Genomic DNA, 21055 nt, shown 5'->3' on the forward strand with positions numbered 1-21055 from the left:
CGTAAGGCGGAAGCTCATGAAGATAACAAGAAGATGAGTGAAAAATAGTTAAAATCACGCTGACTATTGGGAATTCTACTCCATCTGCTAGAAATATTTCAGCAAAATGAGTGGTTCAGAGGAACCCCTGGTTCTTCCTCACCCCCACCCCTTGCTACGGGAGGAGGCCTGGGCCGGTCTAGACACCCTTCTGCTTGTCTAACACGTTGCTCATCTTATGCCATGGGCTTGGCCATCTTGTTTTCTTTTCCAAGCTCGTTAGTACGCGACTCAAGTTTATCTTCTGCACATGTTCTAACTGTGATTCCTGAGTCCTGACTTTATCACTCAGAAACTATTTCTTCCAATATGTTCTCAGAACCACAGCATGTGGCTCTGTGATAATACAACTCCATACCTCTGAAAGCCTGGGACTCTGCTTCTGTTTTGAAAGTGAGATATTATTTGTATAATGAGCAACTTAGTCTATGGCAAAGGAAATACGATTAAAAATATCATTTGAGGGACACCTGAGTGGCTCAGTTGTTTAGCCACCTGCCTTTGGCCCGGGGCATGATCCTGGAGTTCTGGGATCAAGTCCCACGTTGGGATCCCTGCATGGAGCCTGCTTCCCCCTCTGCCTGTGTCTCTGTCTCTGTCTCTCTCTCTCTCTGTCTCTATGTCTCTCATTAATAGATAAATAAAATCTTTAAAATATATATTATATATATTATTTATATATTTAAAATATATATATACTCAGCTATTAGAAATGACAAATACCCACCATTTGCTTCAACGTGGATGGAACTGGAGGGTATTATGCTGAGTGAAGTAACTCAGTCGGAGAAGGACAAACATTATATGTTCTCATTCATTTGGGGAATATAAATAATAGTGAAAGGGAAAATAAGGGAAGGGAGAAGAAATGTGTGGGAAATATCAGAAAGGGAGACAGAACGTAAAGACTGCTAACTCTGGGAAACGAACTAGGGGAGGTAGAAGGGGAGGAGGGCGGGGGGTGGGAGTGAATGGGTGACGGGCACTGGGTGTTATTCTGTATGTTAGTAAATTGAACACCAATAAAAAAAATTAAAAAAATAAATAAATAAAATATATATATATTTTATATATATATATATATATATACCACTTGGTCTTGGAGTAACTGTCTACATAAAAGTGATCTGAACACAATCATCTATCAGATAGGTCAAGTGGACACTGTGATACCACTAACATTGCCCCCTTAAACGCTCACCCACACTTTTCCCCAAAAGCAAATTATCACAAATTTCACAGCTTTAACCGGAACACAAATTTATTCTTTTTTCCTAAGATTTTATTTATTTATTTTGAGAGAGAGAGAGTATGAGCTGAGGGAGGCAGAGGGAGAAATAGACTCCCCACTGAGCAGGGAGCCTGATGAGGGCCTCGATCCCAGGATCCCAGGACTGTGACCTGAGCCAAAGGCAGATGCTTAACCAACTGAGCCACCCAGGCACCCCACAAATTTATTTTTTACAGTTCTGGAGGCCAGAGTCCAAATTCAGTTTCACTAAGCTGAAGTCAGCATGTGAGTAGGGCTGATTTCTTCTGCTGGCTTAATGGTGTAATCCGTCTCCTTGCCTTTCTAGCTTCTGGGGAAGGGGGGGGGTCTCCTGGGTCCCTTGGCTTCTGATTTCATGTCACCCCAACCTCTTGCTTCCATCATCCCACCTCCTGACACTTTATGGACCCTCCTGCCTCCCTCTGTAGGAATCTCGGTGATTACACAATCCCACCCAGATAACCCTGGACAATTTCCCCACCTCCAGATCCTCAATTTAATCACATCTGCCAAAGCCTTTCTGTTATGTCCAGTAGGATTCACAGGTCATGACATTTTGGGGAAGTTGTCATTCAGCCCACACATAGAGCAACTTTACTCATTAATAGATAAACACTATAAAACAAGTTAATTAATTAACAACTAAATGCAGTATGCATCTAAAGCAAAGATAGTGAAAATTAAAAATAAAACGTCCGTGGTCACTACTTTTCTCCAAAGTGCGTTTGGTTGTAACTTGGATTAAGTTAAACAAACTGATCCCTCTTACTCCATTCCATCCTCAGCCAATCCATGCTCTAAAATACAACTTCTGAAATGCAAAAACAGTCACGTCCACCACCGCATGCCCTGCTTCCTGAAAGCTACTTGAAAAGTTCAACTGTCTCCAGACTCATTAGTAGTCCTTACAATATAATTTATTACCCACACCAAACTTCTTGTTCATAGAAAGTAGGTATGTAGTCTCTTTGCACGTACAATTCTGTCTTTGGAGTATTTTTCTTCCACCTCATTACTTCTGAAGCCCCTTCTTCTCCATCATATTGCAGCTTACATAACACAACCTCCCTCTTTCTTGCTCCATCCTATTCGTTCTACTGAAAGCCAAGTCAAGTTCTCTGCCAAGTTCACCTTTAGAACTCTCTGCTCCTCCTCAAATACCTCCTACCACATCGTGTTGATTTTCCTGCTTCCTGGAGTATTTTTCCTATTAGACCAGAAGTTATAAAACAGATCCTGCATCAGGTTTTTTTTGTCATATCACCAGAGCCTGGCACCTAGCAGATATTAAAAAAATTTTTTTTTATTAGTAGAAAAAAGCACAATAATGATTTGATCCCCAAAACAGCAATCTAATAATTTTCTTTTAAGGAATGTCTCTTTCTTGGAATCTGAACAATGAAAAAGAACACTCCCTAATAAAAACAAGCTTCCATAATTACTAGCCACAGGTTCAGACTGAATCAGCATGTAATTTTCCCGTTATGCTTTCTTGCTTACCCATGATGACTTATTCGTTTCAGATTTACATATATAATTTATTTATGTAGTTGTGTATACATATGCACGTATGTGTGTGTGTGGTCATCATGTCGTTCCTGGATCCCAGAGCCTGCCTTTCCACTTCTCGAAACCTGAATTCTAAATACATGTTCAATCCCATTCTGGTTTGTATGTCCAGTTACACACTTAGACAGGAGATACTTAACAGATATAGTTCACCCTGAAAAATTCAGTGTCAAATTTTCCATGCAGACAATCTGTCTCTGAATATATTTTTGTGCCCCTGACAACATAGCTCAAATGTGTCAGACATCTTCTAGCACTGGGTCCCTGTCATAATCACTATTTTGACCAGTTCCCTTTCCAGATATTTGAACCATATGATTAAACCCCAATCTGTGAGCCTTCTACTCATGGTGGCCCTCTTCCCCACAGGTGTGTACTCTACTTTGGGCTCTTGGAATAATCACCTACTGCTCCAAAATTCTCCACCATCATATCCATCTTGATAAAATGTTAATTATACTTCACACTGGACCTTCAATACAACTGTTTTCAGAGAGATAAGACATCTGCATTTGTGACTGTTTTCTCCAGCACCTAACTCACTTTAGTGGCCGCTTGAAGTTCTAGGTCCCAGGACTTCCAAGTCTGTCCAGCTTAACCTATCTACAATGAATTGAGCATTCCCAACTGTGACACCAATGTCTTAAAACAGAAAAACAATATGACTTTCAGGAAGGAGGAAAAATATTATTTCCATAAGATAGAAGTTATCTACATTTTTAAACCTGAGGAAATCAAGTAAAACTTAAGAAATTTATATGTGTTCCAAAAAATGGTTAGTTGTAGAATAAGTATATAAAAACACAATAAAAATCAATTAATAAATTTAATTTGAAAAGTTGGCCAAAGTAACAATAAAATAAACTATCTAGAAATGCATTTAAAAGTTATATATAAATTAAAAGAACTATTACTTCCCTGAAGGATATATGAATAAAATCTGAATAAATGGAGTAACATTGGTGTTCTTCAATGGCAAATCCCAATAAAGTTAAAATATCAATTATCCCCAAATTTATCTATAGACCTAATGTGATTACATTCAACATCAAAAAGACATTTATTTAGAACTTCAAAAATTATTTGAATTCCATTTTTAAATATACATAGGCTGGAATAGCTAGGAAGTTTCAGAAGAAAATAAAGGTAAATTTTCATGTTTGAAATGGCAACAGATTATAAATCTAGAGTAACATAACCATTATAATACCAGTGTAAGATATAACATCCAGTGGGACAGAATTTTTTAAAAAGCAGCTGGCATTCTAAAATAACAGAAATACTGATTATTTAGTTAACTCAGGAAATAGTAGTTAATTATTTGGGAGACGTAAATTTTACTTACTTCAACATCAAACAAAAATTTGGCTAAACTATCTAGTACAATAAATGAAAAAACTAGAATTATTTTTACTTAGTTTTTCAAAACATAAAGAAAAAGAGAAGAGGGGCACCTGGGTGGCTTCATCGGTTAAGAGTTTGATTCTTGATTTCGGCTCAGGTCGTGATCAGGGTTGTGAGGTCGAGTCCCATGGTACACTCTGGGCATGGAGCCTGCTTAAGATTCTTTCTCTCTAGGTGCACTTGGATGGTTCAGTTAATTGAGCAACCAACTCTTGGTTTCAGCTCAGGTTGTGATCTCATTGGTCATGGGATCAAGTCATGGATCCATCTCCCCGCTCAGCAGGGTGTCTGCTTGAAGATTCTCTCCCTCTGTTCCTCCCTCCAATTTCTGCATGTGCTTTCTTGTGCTATCTCTTTCTCTCTCTCTTTCAAATAAATATATAAGTCTTAAAAAAAATATTCTCCCTCTCCCTCTCCCCCTGCCCTCTCTTTCTCTCTCTACAAAAGAAAAAAAAAAAAACACCTAAGTATATTTAAACTTCTAAATACCAAATTTAAAAATTTACTTCTGCACATGCAACAACAACAACAGCAACAACAAAAATCAAAACCAAAATGAAAAAGGAAGTGCAAAGGTGGAGAAAAAGCTTAACCTATACAAAAGAGTTAAGACTCTCATGACATAAAGACTAACTTCACTAATATACAATTCCTAAATAATGAGAAAAGCAAGTACATAAAAAATATGAATAAAGGCCTTGAAGAATGAACACACACATGAATGGGTACACACACACACACACACACACACACCACAAAAAGCCAAAACCATGAATGTATAGTCAACCTCACAATAGATGAAATACATATAGTTTTTTTAAGGACAAAAGAATAATATTCTACTTAGCAAATTGGTTAGGTTTGTTGTTTAGGGATGATCCCCATATATGAATAGATTTAGGGTAGAAAGTTACCCTAATATATTAGTTGAATTATAAATTAATACAATTTTTTTAAGAGTTTTAAAATTATATAACAAAAAAATAAATAAAATAAAATAAAATTATATAACAAAAGCCTCAACATTCTAAATAATCTTTGGCACAACAATTTCATATCTAATAATGTAACCTAATAAAATATATACATACATAGGAAAACTTAAATGTAAAAAGTACATATCAGTTGATAAAAATATTAAAACTTTACGAGCAACTATAGTGTCTAATAATTGGAAATTGATTATATTATGTTGCATTCTATGTTTCCACTAAAAACCCTGTTTCACAAAAATTTTTGATAAAATGAAGACAGTGAAAAGATATCCTGAAAGTGAGACACCTGGGTGGCTCAGCAGTTGGGCACCTGCCTTTGGCTCAGGTTGTGATCCCACGTCCTGGGATCGAGTCCTACATCGGGCTCCCTGCATGGAGCCTGCTTCTCCCTCTGCCTATGTCTATGCCTCTCTCTCTCTCTCTCTCTCCCTCTCTGTGTCTCATGAATAAATAAATAAAATCCTTTTAAAACAAAAAGATATTCTGACATTATATTGTTGACTTACGTTGGGTTTTAAAATAATTCTATAGTATTATCTCAGTTTTCAAAACATATGTCAGTGTGTGTGTGTGACACTATAACAAAAATGCCAACAAAGACTATTGCTTGGTAATATTATTAAGGAACATTTTACAATTTTCTCTATGATCTATATTCTCTGGATAAAAAGATACAATTTTATTATAAGAAAAAGACAGTATTTTTAAATCCTAATTATATGATACAAAGGACTTTTGGGAATAACTCTTTAGAGTCCTCAGATTTGAAAGAAGAAGAACTATGTTTCAAAAAAATAGTTTTATTATTTAAAAAAATATTCAATTGCTTTTATTTACTTGAAGACACAAACCTTTTCCTAATTTGAAGTGGGTTGATTATGAGTATAGTGAAGAAAAATACACTTCAGTGTTAATGGACCAAGAAATGCAGAACAATCTTACCTAAGAGATAAACAGCTGGATGAGAGGCTATTTAAAACTGCTTGGCTGATTTTGAGAACCAATATGTAGCAAGGAATTATCATATGAAGAGGAGAGCAGAGACCCAAGGAGTTGTGTGTTGTGTATCACTTGTTTTCAGAGGGCTTTAGCCAATTCCAGAGGGAGCACTCAAAGATTGAGCTGCGCTTTTGAAAGCCATACAAGACCACAGGGACATGAATTAGAGTCTGGGTCTCATGAAGGAAGAGGAATGTATCTTAGTAAATACTTCCTCCTCTTTGGGTTAGGATCTGGAATGCCACATCCAACCATGAGAAAGAACTGGCAAAGGGCCACTCTTCAGAGGATTGCAGTCCAGCTTCGAGTGGACTTGGTCTCTGAATTTGGAAGATGATGCCGAATTGCTAATACTTATAAATTCTAGCTTAAGTAAATTTAAATCTTCTCTGGAAGAATGTAAAAATATCTGATCTCAAATTATTGTTACCAAGAGTCGTATAAATACAATGCACAGCATAACATCGAAAGTAGTCCAAACAGAAGAGGAAATCAAATATTCTAAATAAAAGCCAGCAGAAACAACAGGTAAGAGAAATTAGTCCATCGGATGTGCTAATACTGGAGTTATCAGATCCTGACTTTAAAATAAAATATAAGATTAAGAATTTCAGTAGAGATCTAAATTTTTTTTTAATTTTTAATATTTTAAAATTCTAGAATTAAAAAATATATATAGCTGTCAATATTAAGAATGATTGGGTTAAGGGGTGCCTGTGTGGTCAGTCAGTTGAGCATCTGATTCTTGATTTAGGCTTAAGTCATGATCTGAGGGCCACAATATTGAGCCCACGGTTGGGCTTAGCAAGGAGTCTGTTTCATATTCTCTCACTCCCTCTCCCTCTGCTCCCCCCACTCTCTCTCTCTCTTTCTCAAATCAATAAATAAATTTTTTAAAAAAAGAGGTAGTGTGAACAGGTGTATGCAAATAAACTTAAAATTTAGGCTAAATGGAAATATTTATTTTTAAAAAGAGCAACTTACCAAAATTGACTTAAGGGAGAAAAAAGAAAGAAAGAAAATCTAAAGAATCTTGAAAGTGCTAATGAAATTAAATCTATTATGTAAAAACTTTGCCAAAGAAATGTGCAATCCCAGATGTTTTATTTTACTGGTGAATTCTTACAAACATTTAGAAGAAATAACACCAATCTTACTCAAACTCTTTCAGAGAATGAAAAAAAGAATATTTCTAAATTCATTTTATGAAATAAGAATAACTTTAATATCTAAATCTGAAAAAATAACTTTATAAGGAAAAACACAGACCAATATTATTCAAGTGGATTAAAAATCATAATAATAATCTTAGCCAAAAAAATTCAGTGGTATACACAAATTTGGTTTATTTCAAATAGTTAGGTGAAAGATTCAAAAACAAGATTATTTTAATAAAGGAAAAATCATTTCATTAAATTCAATACCTATTCACATTTTTTAAAAATCTAGAAATAGAAGAGAAATTCCATAGTCTAATAAAGCATATCTGCAAAATAACATAAAGCAAGTATCATAATTAATTATGAAATGTGAAACTTTCCTTTGGTAAAGATTTAATCAGTGATGCCTTCTAGGTCCACTTGTTTTTGTCATTGTGTTGGAGATCTTAACCAATTAAGTAAGACAAGAAAAATAAATAGAAGATATAAAGACTAAAAGGAAAGGAGCGAAACTCATTCGCAAATTGTATAATTCCCTATAAAAAAAATCCAAATAAGAAATGACAGTATATTTAGCAAAGTTAATGGATGCAGGGTCAATATACAAAACTAAAGTGCATTTCTATATATAAAATATCAGCAAAAAAAAGAAGAAAACTAATGTCATTTGTAGTTGTATCAAAAAGTATCAAGTCCCTATGATTAACTATATAAAACGGTAAGACATCTGCACAGAAAACAAAAGAACGTTGAGAGAAACCAAAGATATAAGTGAATGGACAATAAACTTCATAAATTGGAAGACTCAAAACAGTGTTGTAAAGGTGCTAAAACTCTGCAAATCCAGGGGCACCAGGTTGGCTCAGTCAGCTAAGGTCCAACTCTGGATTTCAGCTCAGGTCATGATCTCAGGGTTGTGAGAATGAGACTGCTTAAGATTCTCTCTCTCCCTCTCCCTCTGCTCCCCACTCCTACTCAAATGCACTCTCTCTCTCTAAAAAGAAAAACAAAAAACAAAAAGCAAAAAAAAAAAAAAAAAAAAAAAAACCTCCCCAAATTGATCCTTAACTTTAAAAATTAAATTAAAATCCCCAAAAGGTGTGTGTGTGTGTGCGTGTGCATGCACACAGTGTTTGTCTCTAGTGAAATTTGCCCAAATAATTCTCAACCTGATATGGAAGTGCGAATGGCAAAAATTCCTAAAACCCTGTGAAGGAAGAGTCACAACATGAGAGAACTTGCTCCACCAGAGATCAAGATGCTACAGATTTACAACAATTAAGATCATCTGAGAGTGGATGTTTAATTTATGACAAAGGTAACATTGCAGATGAGTGGAGAATAGTAAATGTTCTTGGATTTATTGAAATACCCATATTTTTAAAAAATGAATGTTGATTTCTACTTCAGAAGCCAAATAAATAAACATCTATTTCGGTTGGACTGTAGATGTAAATGTATAAGGTAAACCAATAAAGCTTATAGGAGATATTCATGACCTTGTGGTGGAGAAAGAGGCCTTGAAAAGAATATAAAAAACAGACGCTAAAAGAAGGGATTGATGATTGGCATATTTTAAAATTACAAACTTGTTTTCATCCAGAAGCATCATAAGAGAATGTAAAGCTAAGACATTAGTGGAGGAAAAATTCAACACATATAATGAGAAAGGGATAAAATGTAGTATAAATACATAAAAAGTCCCATAAATCAATTAGCAAATAACAAAAACCAAATACAAACATGAGCAATGTTTGAATGGGTCCTTCAAAAAAGAGAAGTTTTCTTAAAGATTTTATTTATTCATGAGAGACACAGAGAGAGACAGAGATGCAGGCAGAGGGAGAAGCAGGCTCCCTGAGGGGAGTCCGATGCGGGACTCGATCTCAGGACTGTGGAATCACAGCCTGAGCTGAAGGCAGACGCTCAACCACTGGGACACCCAAAAAAGGTGCCCCTCAAAGGTGCCCCTCAAAAAAGAGAATATTTAAATGGCTAATAAAGATGTATTTCTAAAAAACAGCGTTCAGTGTAATTAGTAACCAGATAAATTAAAATTAAAATCAAAATGAATCCTAAATTTTGTTTTAATATCAATACTGATTATTGGCTGGATTGTGGACAAACACTCTCATGCCCTGCTGATGAAAGCGCAAATTGGCACAGCCATTTAAAAAACAGTTTGGAATTATTAACTACAATTAAACAACCCCGTACCCTATGACTCAGAAATTCCACTCCCAGGTGTACAGCTAAGAGAAATACACACACATAGGCATGAAGGGTCACATACAAAAATGCTCATAGCAACACTGCAACTCAAATGTGCGTCACCAGTAAGAGGGGAAAATAAGTAAGCTATAAATAATATTTATAAATATATAAATTTATTATTATAAATAATGGCTTAAATAGAATAAAATGTGGCAATGAAAATGAAGGAATTAGAACTACACACAACAAAATGAATAAATCTGAAAACCTAATATTGAGCAAAAGGAGTCAGGTGAGGGATAAAAAATGTATAGTGTGATTCTATTTTATAAGAAATTCAAATAGCAGGCAAATTTGACTATATACTTATATCGCACACTCAGGCAGCAGAACTTTAAGAAAAACAAGGGAATAACTACCATACAATTCAAAAGATTGGTTACCTTTATGGAGAAGGGAGGAGGTGGTTATTTTTTTATTATTTTTTTTTAAGATTTTATTTATTTATTCATGAGAGAGAGAGAGGCAGAGGGAGAAGCAGGCTCCATGCAGGGAGCTTGATGTGGGACTCGATCCCAGGACTCCAGGATCACACCCTGGGTTGAAGACAGGTGCTAAACTGCTGAGCTACCCGGGAATTCCCCAGAGGAGGTGGTTATTGAGAGCAACACTGAGGTGCTAACTGTGTTCTATTTCTTATCCTGAGTTATAGATACACTGGTCTTCGCTTTGTGAAAGATGAGTGAATTGTACATCTTTCAGTATGCTTTTCTATGTTATGTTATGAATTATAATTTTTAAAAATAGGATGAGGAAATGAAAGATTGTTGAAAACTATTTGAAATTTTCACATCATTTTATGAAATATATACATATTGTTATCAGGGAAGCACTCTCTGATAAGGCACAATTTGAGTTAACGACTAGAAGAATGTAAGAGAGTGAAGGTACATGGGTAGCTGGGAAGAAGGCTTTTCGGGCATAGGAAACAGGATATGCAAAGGCCCTGAGGTGGGAACATGTCCCATTAGTTGGTGGAACAGTGGGGCTGGAATATGATGAGTGAAGAGGATGGATGGAGGTAGGAGACACGAGCAGAGCGTTTCTCACGCATTGGAAGTGGATCACATAGAATCCTATAAGATACCATAAAGTGTTTGAATTTTATTCCCAGTCAGATGGAAAACCACTGGAGGGCTTTGAGCAGAGAAGTGATGAGAATAAAACTGCATTTTAAGAAGATCATTTGGCCTCTGTGTGACACATTGACTACAAGAGGTGTAGGAAGGGAGACTGGCTGGGGGGCTATTGTAGTAGTCCGGGTGAGAAATGGTGGCCACGTGGGCCAGGAAGGAGGGGCGGGCGTGGGGAGAAGTGGTTGAACCCTGGATATAAGTCAAAGGTAGAGGTGATGGATCGTCAGAACGAGGAAGTCTAAAGGACAAGACGCTAGGATTTTTGGTCTGAGAAACTGGATAGAGCGTTGCCATTTACTGAGACGGGGAGATACATGAAATATGATCCTTCTCTGCTAGGGTGTAATGTACTATAAAGTCATTAAATAGAAGTATTTCCGATGAATAAATTAGAGCCTCTTGCAAGTTACTTTATTGAAAGTGGTGGAGCCAGTGATGAGTTGAATGGGCCCCATTCACTGGGGTTTCTAAACATGTAAAGGCTCTGCAGCATGTCGAAGGTTTGATTAGTGTGCTGTTTAATTTCTTATGATCTCTAACGCGCAATCCTTTATTTCAGGGACTTGAAGAGTAAAATTTCGTTTTTGAAATAAAAAATAAAATGAGTTAAAAGTTAAAGTTTGGGCTACATCGCCAAATATCTATCTCCCCACCCACAGAGAACATGTGCTCTTGAAATTTCCTTATATTTTTCTGAAACTCATAACGATCCAGGGGACTTGGATCCAGAGCTGAATAATTCACTTTGCGTTATCGTGCTTGAGGATAAATATTTACAGCCTGGGGGGTCTTTAGGTACACAGTCAGGTCAAGGTATGAGGTTCCAGACGTAGGCGAACGGGGAAATTTAATGCGCACAAAAGATTCAACTTATAATCTAGGGTAGTAAAGGGCCTAAGCTTTGGAGGAAGACAGTCATGGTTCAAATCCTAGTTCTGCCCCTAAAGATAGTCTGACCTTACCTTGCTCTGTCACATTGCACTGGAACCTCCTCCCCATCCTGAAAATTTGGGTCAGTACCAGGGCCCTTCTTGGAGAAGTGCCGTGAGCAGTAGGCAATACGGTCTACATGATGAAGTTTGGCAGAGTACCTGGCGCATAATTTGAAATGCTCAATAAGCGTCCCGCAGGTACGTTTGCCAGAAGACAGAGCAAGTAAGGATCCAGCCGGCTCCAGGGAGGGCAACGGCCCAGAGTGGGCCAGGCAGGCCCAGCCTAGACTTCCTCTCGGTCCAGTCTGACCGCTGGAAATAATGACCTGTAGGCAACGTTTCGCTCTCACTTTTTTTTCTCAAAGGTAGATGAGCCCATCTGTTCGAAGTCCTTATTTGGGGTGGCTCGAAGAAAGAAAGAGGTTGGTCTGGAACAACGATGACACTCTGTGGCTTTGAAAAACCACGACGGTTGCCCTCGCTTCAGCTCACACTAGCACCTTCCCCCTTGAATTAAAGTGTTTCCATTGAACCCGCATTTGGTTCTCCACCCTTGCAACAGGGAGTTCCAGTGGTTGATTGAAGCCCTGCATAAAGAGATGTATCTTACACCTTCGCCTGAAAATTATTATGTCAGCACCGAGCCTGAACGCCAGTTGAATTGAAATGTATGATTTCCTTAAGAACATGTGTTGACAGTTACTTTCCTCTTTGGTCTTCCCGCCTGGTTCCAAGAGCCCATAAAAATCTTACAACCGCACAAACCGAAATTATACAGGAGACACTTTGTTGTGTTTGGCACAGACCAGATTGGGTGTGAGTGGAACCTTACACTTCTTCCTTCTAGGGACTCCCTCTCCTCTGCCCCCGGACGTTGGTTCAACCTCTTCTCTGGTCCAACTATTGCTCCCCAGTCCGCTCCTCCTCTCAACGCACCTTCTGGTCCAGGAGAGGCTGTCGGCCTCTCTCACTTGTTAAGGGGAACAGACAGGTCGTGTCTATTCACTTAACAATTCCGGCGACATATCACTGAACTAAACTTAAGCTCTGGATTATAAAGCTTTCTGGCACTTCAGTGATTTTTCAAGGCCACTCAAGGAGCTTTGCTAATACAAGGAGGTATTTAACAGACAGCTCTCACTCAATTCAGCGTCTCCAAGCTACACACGCCCAGCTGAAAGAGAGACTCAGCTGTCTAATGCTGCAGAGCCACTTCCTCTTTCTTTTAACACGGTGACATCGATCAATTCTGACCCCCTCCGAAGCATTGTCCCCAAACATTATTTAATGTGCGTTAGGTCAGGTGGAAATGCCAACTATTTGGGCAAGCCACATAAATGGCAGAGAGTCATTCGCAGGGCCCGCTAGGCCATCTCCACAGAAGTAAGGACACATCTTGGAACTTCTTGTATTAAAACCTTTTAATTCTCCAGGATGAAATAAAAGTGCCATAATTTGGAAGACGAAACCCTTCCTTTCTACCTCAACAGACCTTATTGCCTCCTCTCCTGCCCCCCCCCCCACCATGCACAGGCACCCACTCGCACTGAATTGCTTGTGCCTTCTCCTCCTGAGTCTCCTTCTGGAATGGTCTTTCTCTGCTTCTTGAACTCTCACTTGTCCTTTACGATCCAGCCGAATCATCCTTTCCTCTGAGAAACCTTCCTCTGCATAATACTGTCCTCCGCAGCCGATATATCCATCCTTACTCTGCTTCTCCTCTACGTCTTGCTAGAGTTGAAATTCCAAGCAGCCTGGTTATAAACAATCTCTACTTCTTACATATTCTTCAATGCCCAAATATGCTCCAGAGAAGTTCCATCTAACCAGAGTTTTATAAACCAACTATTATTTTGGATACGCATAAGCACTATCAATATGAAGGAGCCAAATTATGAATCTGATTTTTAAGAGAAGCTTTAAAATAGATTTATGTCAATTATCATACATGTATATATTATGTTGCATATATATATAATTCTATATAAAGATATAATATATATAATGTACTATTTATTAATATCGTATAATTTTACATATTTTATACTTTAAAATTTTAGATTTTAAATTTTAGATTTTATTTCAAAAATATCTGATACGCTCGCATAGGAGCTCTCTGGTGGGTTGGTTGGTTTTGCCACTGATGAGCAGACCCAGGTCTACAGCTAATGGGTAGGAGGCCATGTCACCCTCAAGAATTTTTAATCCCCGCTTACCACAGCCCTCAAAACCGTGCAATCCCCAACGCAGGCCCTAGCAGAGCTGCTGACATTTAGCACATTTTTCTTTTATAATATTCTTCTAACAGTTACTAAAGCCTGGAAAAGAGTCTTGGGGGGTGTGGGTGGGCAGCAGGTGCTGCATTTACACATAGAGGGGATAGTCGACCTGGAGAGAAAAGAACTTCGAAACTCAGAATGGAAGGCGGGCAGGTGCCTTTATTTAAGGTCTACTGAGATCCACCGGGAGAGCTGAGGGAAGTCCCTTCTCTAGGTGCTCCAAGTTCTCTATAAAACAGACTCTGTCTCCCATGTAAAACAAAATTAATCTTAAGTACCCAGAGAGGGAAGATTTAGACGAGATTGGGCATGTTCAGGGTGGTATGGCCATAGACAAGAGGGAAGATTTAGATTGAAAGTTGAGCTGCTAATTTAGGAAGATGGGGGGGGAGTTGAACCTACATGAGCAGTGGCTTATGGAGAGACAACCCCTAATTAGAAATTCCAGAACTCAGGATCCCTGGGTGGCGCAGCGGTTTGGCGCCTGCCTTTGGCCCAGGGCGCGATCCTGGAGACCCGGGATCGAATCCCACGTCGGGCTCCCAGTGCATGGAGCCTGCTTCTCCCTCTGCCTGTGTCTCTGCCTCTCTCTCTCTCTCTCTCTCTCTCTCTGTGACTATCATAAATAAATAAAAAAAAAAAAAAGAAAAAAAAAAAGAAATTCCAGAACTCCCAAGGCCCCCCCAACCTTCACAGCTGTCAAAGCCTGTGGTCACCCTGGCCACCCAGCACCACGCACCACTTCACTGGGTCTGATTGTACAAGAAGATCTTCACATTTCAGTCTGTTGTGTGTTTGTGCAGTTTTGAGCTTTTACTAACTCTCCCAGAGATAAATATGTCTCTAAATACGCATACGTGTCCATTCAAATCCCGACCATCAGCAATGACAGCGACAAGGAGAAATGCAGCCCCTCAGTGGCCCTGCTTGCAACGTGGTTTGATTGTCATTCCGGTGTTCTGTAAGCCAGTAGAGCCCTCGGACAGCTCTTCCTAATGCAAACATGCTTTTAGAGGTATTAATTTGTGGTAGATAATAACCTTAGGGACCCTTTTCCACTTTTTAAAAAAAAATGAATAGCTGTAAATTTCTCTTTTTTGAAAAAAGATTTTGGAGCACCTGGGTGCTCAGTCAGTTAAGCTCTGCCTGTGGCTCAGGTTGTGATGTCAGGGTCCTGGGATCTAGCCCCATGTCAGGCTCCCTGCTCAGGGGGACGCCTGCCCCTCGCCCAGCTTGTGCATGCTTCCTCGCTCGCTCACTCGCTCTCTCTCTCTCAAATAAATAAATAAAATCCATTTTTTTAGATTTTATAGGGAGACAGATACACAGAGAGAGCAAGGGGAGGAAGAGAAGGAGAGAGGGAGGGAGGGGGAAAGAATCCCAAGCAGGCTCTGCATTAAGCACGAGCCTGTGGTGGGGCTTGATCTTGTGACCCTGAGATCATGACTGGAGCTAAGACCAAGAGTCAGATGCTTAACCAACTGAGCCACCCAGGTGCCCCTAAAGCTCTAAATTTCTAAATCCTCTAACTTGCTAAAGATAAGCACTTTCACCTTTTGAGATTTAATGTAATGACACGTTTACGAAAATGGTAAATGACCTTAGTTTTATCCTCCTGTGCTCTCCTTATGGACAGTTGCTAGTCAGGCCTCTCACTCTCTGAAGGAGGCTGGGAGCTGGATATCTATCCCCTTTGCAATCGAAGGACATTTTTAAAGATTTTCTTGACATCAAAAATGTATCGAACTCCCACCACATGCAGGCGGAGTTGGAGGCTGTGCTATGGTCAAGGGCTCCAGCAGGACTGTGAACAGCAGTAGGCCACGGTACATCAGCTGGAACCTTTGAGGTGGGTGTGCCCCAGGATGAACCCCCCCACACACAACATGATAATAACACCCTCCAAACAGTAAATGCATCTGACATATGTACAATTCAAGCACTATTTCCCATAATTGATTTCACTTGAGGGAAAACGTAACCTTGCAAAATAAACAAGAAATATACGATCTCCACTTTATCACTGAGGTTATGGAGGCTTGGAAATGTTCATTGCTCATGCTCAAAAGTTAGAAAGTGGCAGAGCCAAGACTAAAATCCATGGCTGCCTCTTGGAGCATTCCAGATTCTAATTGGGTCCAGTCTTGAGGGACCCAAGAACGAAATCAAGACCTGGATTGAGCAGAACAGGTGATTTCCAGTGACTCCCCTTACCCCCCTACACTGATTGCTCCGTATCAATGGAGTTCAGAGAGTCTCTGTTGTTTGTCTGTTTTGTTTTTGTTTGGTGGGAGCCACCTCCTCAACCTTTTGCTGCATCTGACAGAGGGAACACAGGGCAGGTACATGTTTGCTCAGAGGCACTCTCGCCCTCTGCCTCCACCCATAAATCACAGAGCCTTTGAGAAGGCAGCCACCTCTGGGCTGAACACAGCAAGTGTTGAACTGTGAGTAATAATTTATACCACAGAGTAATTTCAGACTGAAAGTGAAAAAGATTTCTCGACCCTCCCAATGCTGAAAGGGGACGTAAGTCATATAATTTTATGCCAGCAACACATGTATCATATGAAGGGGGAAATACTCTTTCGATGACCCGAATGTTATGTGTTGTCATTAAAATATGTTTAGCCAAGGCTGTGGCTCAATTTGAAACCCATTTGAGGGTATGTGTCATACTTGGTCTCAGGCCGGACCTGAAGCCAATTTAGAGAGTGTGTGTTATGAGAAGTCTTCATGGTAGAGGTGTGAAATTTACAGTCAATAGAAAGTAATTTTCTGATTGGAACTTGGCCCAAACATTGCAACGGATACATTGAGAATGCCATGGGACCTGTAATATCCATCAATGACAGATTCTGGAGTTTAAATTCTCTTCTTGAAGCAAAACCAAGGCAAGCAAGATGCAGAAGTGGACGGAAAACATAAGGAACTAGCATAAATTAGTTAAGTTCTTCCCGACACCATGTCCTAGATAAAACTTCTCCGGAAGTTACCAGTAAGCCTTTGTTAATCACAATCTTGACAAGTAGATCTCCAAGTATAATCTGTTTCCTTTATCATGTCCTCCTGTTTCCAATCGTTGCATTTTGGGGACCTTTGCCATCTCATTTATGCCCATGTGTCCAGGTAGTCTGCTTTTTGCCATGCAAGCTTGCTTAGAACCCAAGCATCAAGAAAGTCAACACGATCATTTCCAGATCTCCTATAGTTGTACCTTGGAGAGTTGGAAGAAGTTCTTAGAATCTTGGGACTCTACCTCACCATGGCCATATTTTTTATACCTTGAGACTCAGCCTGCGAGATCCAAAACTCATGAACAATTATATAACATGTGTCTGTAGCCATACCAGACCACAGGTAGGTGCCTCAATATCTCACACATCCTCATGTTTGGACTCCATCCAGGCCAGTAGAGTGAGAAACTCTAGATACAGTGACTCTGGGCATTTTTTTTGTTTTGTTTTTCAAAACCCCCCAGATGATTCTAATGTGAAGACAAAATGAGAACCATCACCCTAATCCTAAGTGTAACCCAAACTTCAGTGTACATAGAGGTCACCCAAGGATCTTGTCTGAATGTAGATTTTGCTTCAGTTGTCTGGGCGATATCAGAGATTCTGTGTTTCTGACAAGCTCCTAGGTGAAGTTGATGCAACGGGTCCATGGATCATATTTTATACATCAAAGTTCTAACCTATTCCTTCAAAACTTAGCTCAAATGAGGTATCTTCTGAAAGGATCTTCAGAAGAAAGAAGGAGAGGAAGAGAATTTAAGGACTTCCCTATCTCTCAATCACTGCTAAGTATCTGCCACAGAGCAGAGCTGTGTCCCTAATAGCTTAATTCTACGTTGTAATTCTGCTGAATTTATTACAAATCCTGTGTTTGCAGTTCTAGGAGCTTCTGATGCATAATTTGTCAGCCATGGACAAGTGTTTCAGTTAGCTACTGCTTCATGACAAACAATGGCAAAGTTCAGCAGCTGAAACAAATAAAGAAGCATCTATTGCTCACAAGTTATGGGCCAGCTGGTTGCAAACAGGGTTGAATAAAGAGGATAACATGTAGTCTTTTCTCTAGTAAGAATATAGGATTTCAGTTACGAGACTTCATCATGGGGTTGATAACAAACTTCATTTTCTATGGTGATGAGCCTGCTACCTTACTCTGCATCACATATTGGACAATCAAAAGCTCTTGAGGATTTCCTTCCTCAAGATCAGTTTGGTTTTTGAAGTTACTTCTGCATTTTTTAATGTTATTTCATGAGGTTTATTATCTTATCTGCACAAGAGAAAGAGAAATAGATACTTTTTAATCAACTGATTACAAATAAAAACATATATACATTTATATATGTTCCTTGTTCAAGAGGTCATATAAACGTTTTTAATGTGAAGTCTCTAGAAAAGACTTCTGTGCTTAAAAAGATTTCTTTCTAACCCTGCCAAATGTCTAAAATTCTAACCAGAATATCTAAAATTCTTTTGAGTATTAAAATGCAAAGATTACTTGGGAAGATTAATGTGTGATTTTAATAAGTATCCACGAGTTGCTTCTTTTGAGTTCATGAATATGATACATGTGGATGGAACCCTGAAGAAAAGGATCTCAAACAGTTTACCCCTAGATTAGAATGGGACATGCCCCACACTCATCCTCTGAGAAAAATGCAAGACACAGAAAACCCCTCTGAGCTGTGGTCAAAACCTGTAGGAGGCTGAGGGTCATGGCGAGGCTTCTAGGTTGCTGAGGAACAGATGGTGGAACTGAACAGGCCCAAGGGGAACAGCAGGTGGATTTGCAGATAAAGCCCATCTTCTGTGATACATTCCCAGCGTTCAACTACCAATTGCCTAGACTTCCCGCATTATAGGAATAATCCCTTTCCACCAGAAGTCTACTAGTTTTGCAATTATCCAAAAGCAAGAAGGCAATTTGTGATATTTTTAGCCTGGAGACCTAGAAAGCACATTTATTATACAGGCACGCTTCTCTCCTTTACTTCCTTCACCTTCTCTTTTCCTCCACCTCCTTCTCTCTTATCTCTTCCCCTTTTCCTTCTCCCTGCCCCTTTCTTCCTCCCTCTATTAGTCTCTCGTTGTTATAAAAGCAAGGTGATCTCCAGAGGAAAAGAGAAAAACAGTGAACAAGTGAAGCACAAACAGCTCCCCTAGAAAGGTCATAAGGAGTTTTAAGTGGAAATGTCATTGTTACTTTGCCACAAAAAAAAAAAAAAAAATAGGCCTAAACTGCTTGCACCAGACATAGATTCTAGTTTTCTGGAATGGGAAATGGTGAAATGCTCCTTCTGAGGTCTGACTTTTAGTCCAGGGTTGCGTTTGAAAAATGTCTTAATCCATCTGTTATTCTCCCCACACACTGCTTCGCAAATGCGGTGTGTCATTTGGCTTTGCTTCCACACGGTTAGACAGGAGGAGACAAATACAGGAGGTATCTGGAGTGCTTTGCATGTGTCCTTCTCTAGGCTATTAGAATCTCTGATTGACTCAGACTAACGGTTCTGATTGGCGTTGGAGCCCGAAGGCCAAAGGAACATTAAACATGTATGCTGGCTTCCCCTCTCTGCCAGCCTTGACATTTACCAGGCTTGTAATCCATTAGCATCCCTCTTTCTTTCCTTCCCTCTCATAGCTCACCAGGGACCAAAAAGAGCTGATCAGTAGAAGACAGGAACCTAATAAGATGAAGCAGTAAAAGAGAATAGGTCTTTTTAATCTTCGGATAGAGTATGTACATTAGTCCTCTCTGCAGCCTCGGTCTGTTTCTTCCTGAAATCTGGGTTGGGAATGAATGGTGGGCAGAAAGAATGATACTTCTTGGGTCTTCTCTCCCGTGAATAGCAAAGAAAGGTCCTCCCTGACTTGCTGGCTGGAAGAGGATGAAAAATACTAACCCAAACATCTCCTAGGAGCAAAACTTCTAGTGACGGCTGATGAGGTCCCAAGTTCAAATGCACTGGTCAATCTGTGGCCCATTTGGTAATTAATATCTCATTTGAGGACAGAGACAGCCAAGGCTTAATACCAGATCTGCCATCTACAGATCGTGTGAGTATGGACCGGTTACTGATTCATCGTTGCCTTAGTTTCCACATCCATACAATTGGGTATAACACTTCTTTGGGATATTATGAATATTTAACAGATAATGGCTATAAGTGTCTGCTGCATGGTGAGCACTCCATGTAAGTAAATGATACTTACTGCTATTATTATTATTACTATTTTTGCATTCCTTGTGATATAGGCAATACTTCGCAAAACACAGTGAGTATGATGGAAATTGATAAACCTCTCGCTAAGCAATGCAGAGTGGGATGGTCCGGGTATGTGATAAAGATCTCCTCCTAGAGGTCGCCCAGGGTCCCAGGATTCTTCTACCTATGTGTTTGTCATCCTCAAAATCTGGTTATTCCAAGTGTGGTCCTGGACCAGCAACATCAGTATCAGGTGAGATCTTATTAAACATGCTAAAGGGGTGCTTGGGTGGCTCAGTCGAGTAAGCCTCTGACTCTAGGTTTCAGCTCAGGTCATGATCTCAGGATCCAGAGATTGATCCCCAAGATGGATTTTGCACTCAACGGGGAGTCTGCTTCTCTTCCTCTTTCCCTCTCCTTATGCCTCTTCCCAGGTTCAAGCTGGCTCTCTCTCTCTCTCTCTCTCTCAAATAAATCTTTTTTAAAAAATGTTAGGGCTCAGGCCCCACCTGTGGCTTCTGAATCAAAATCTCTGTTTTAACATCATCACTGGGTAAGCAAATTAACATTCACGAAGCATTACCTCAGAATACTGCCATCTGCGTGGTTAAAATCGACCCATTAGTATCACATCCAAGAAGAGAGGAAAGAGTGAGGAAGTGGAGAGTCAGCAATTTCCTCTAAGAAGATGACATGGAGGTCACACCTATCACCCCCGCTCACACTGGCCACACCTAGCTCAAGGGACATCAGACAACGTGGTCTCCTGATGGAT

The sequence above is a fragment of the Canis aureus genome, chromosome 38, assembly GCF_053574225.1.
Source record: "Canis aureus isolate CA01 chromosome 38, VMU_Caureus_v.1.0, whole genome shotgun sequence".
Lineage (NCBI taxonomy): Eukaryota > Metazoa > Chordata > Mammalia > Carnivora > Canidae > Canis > Canis aureus.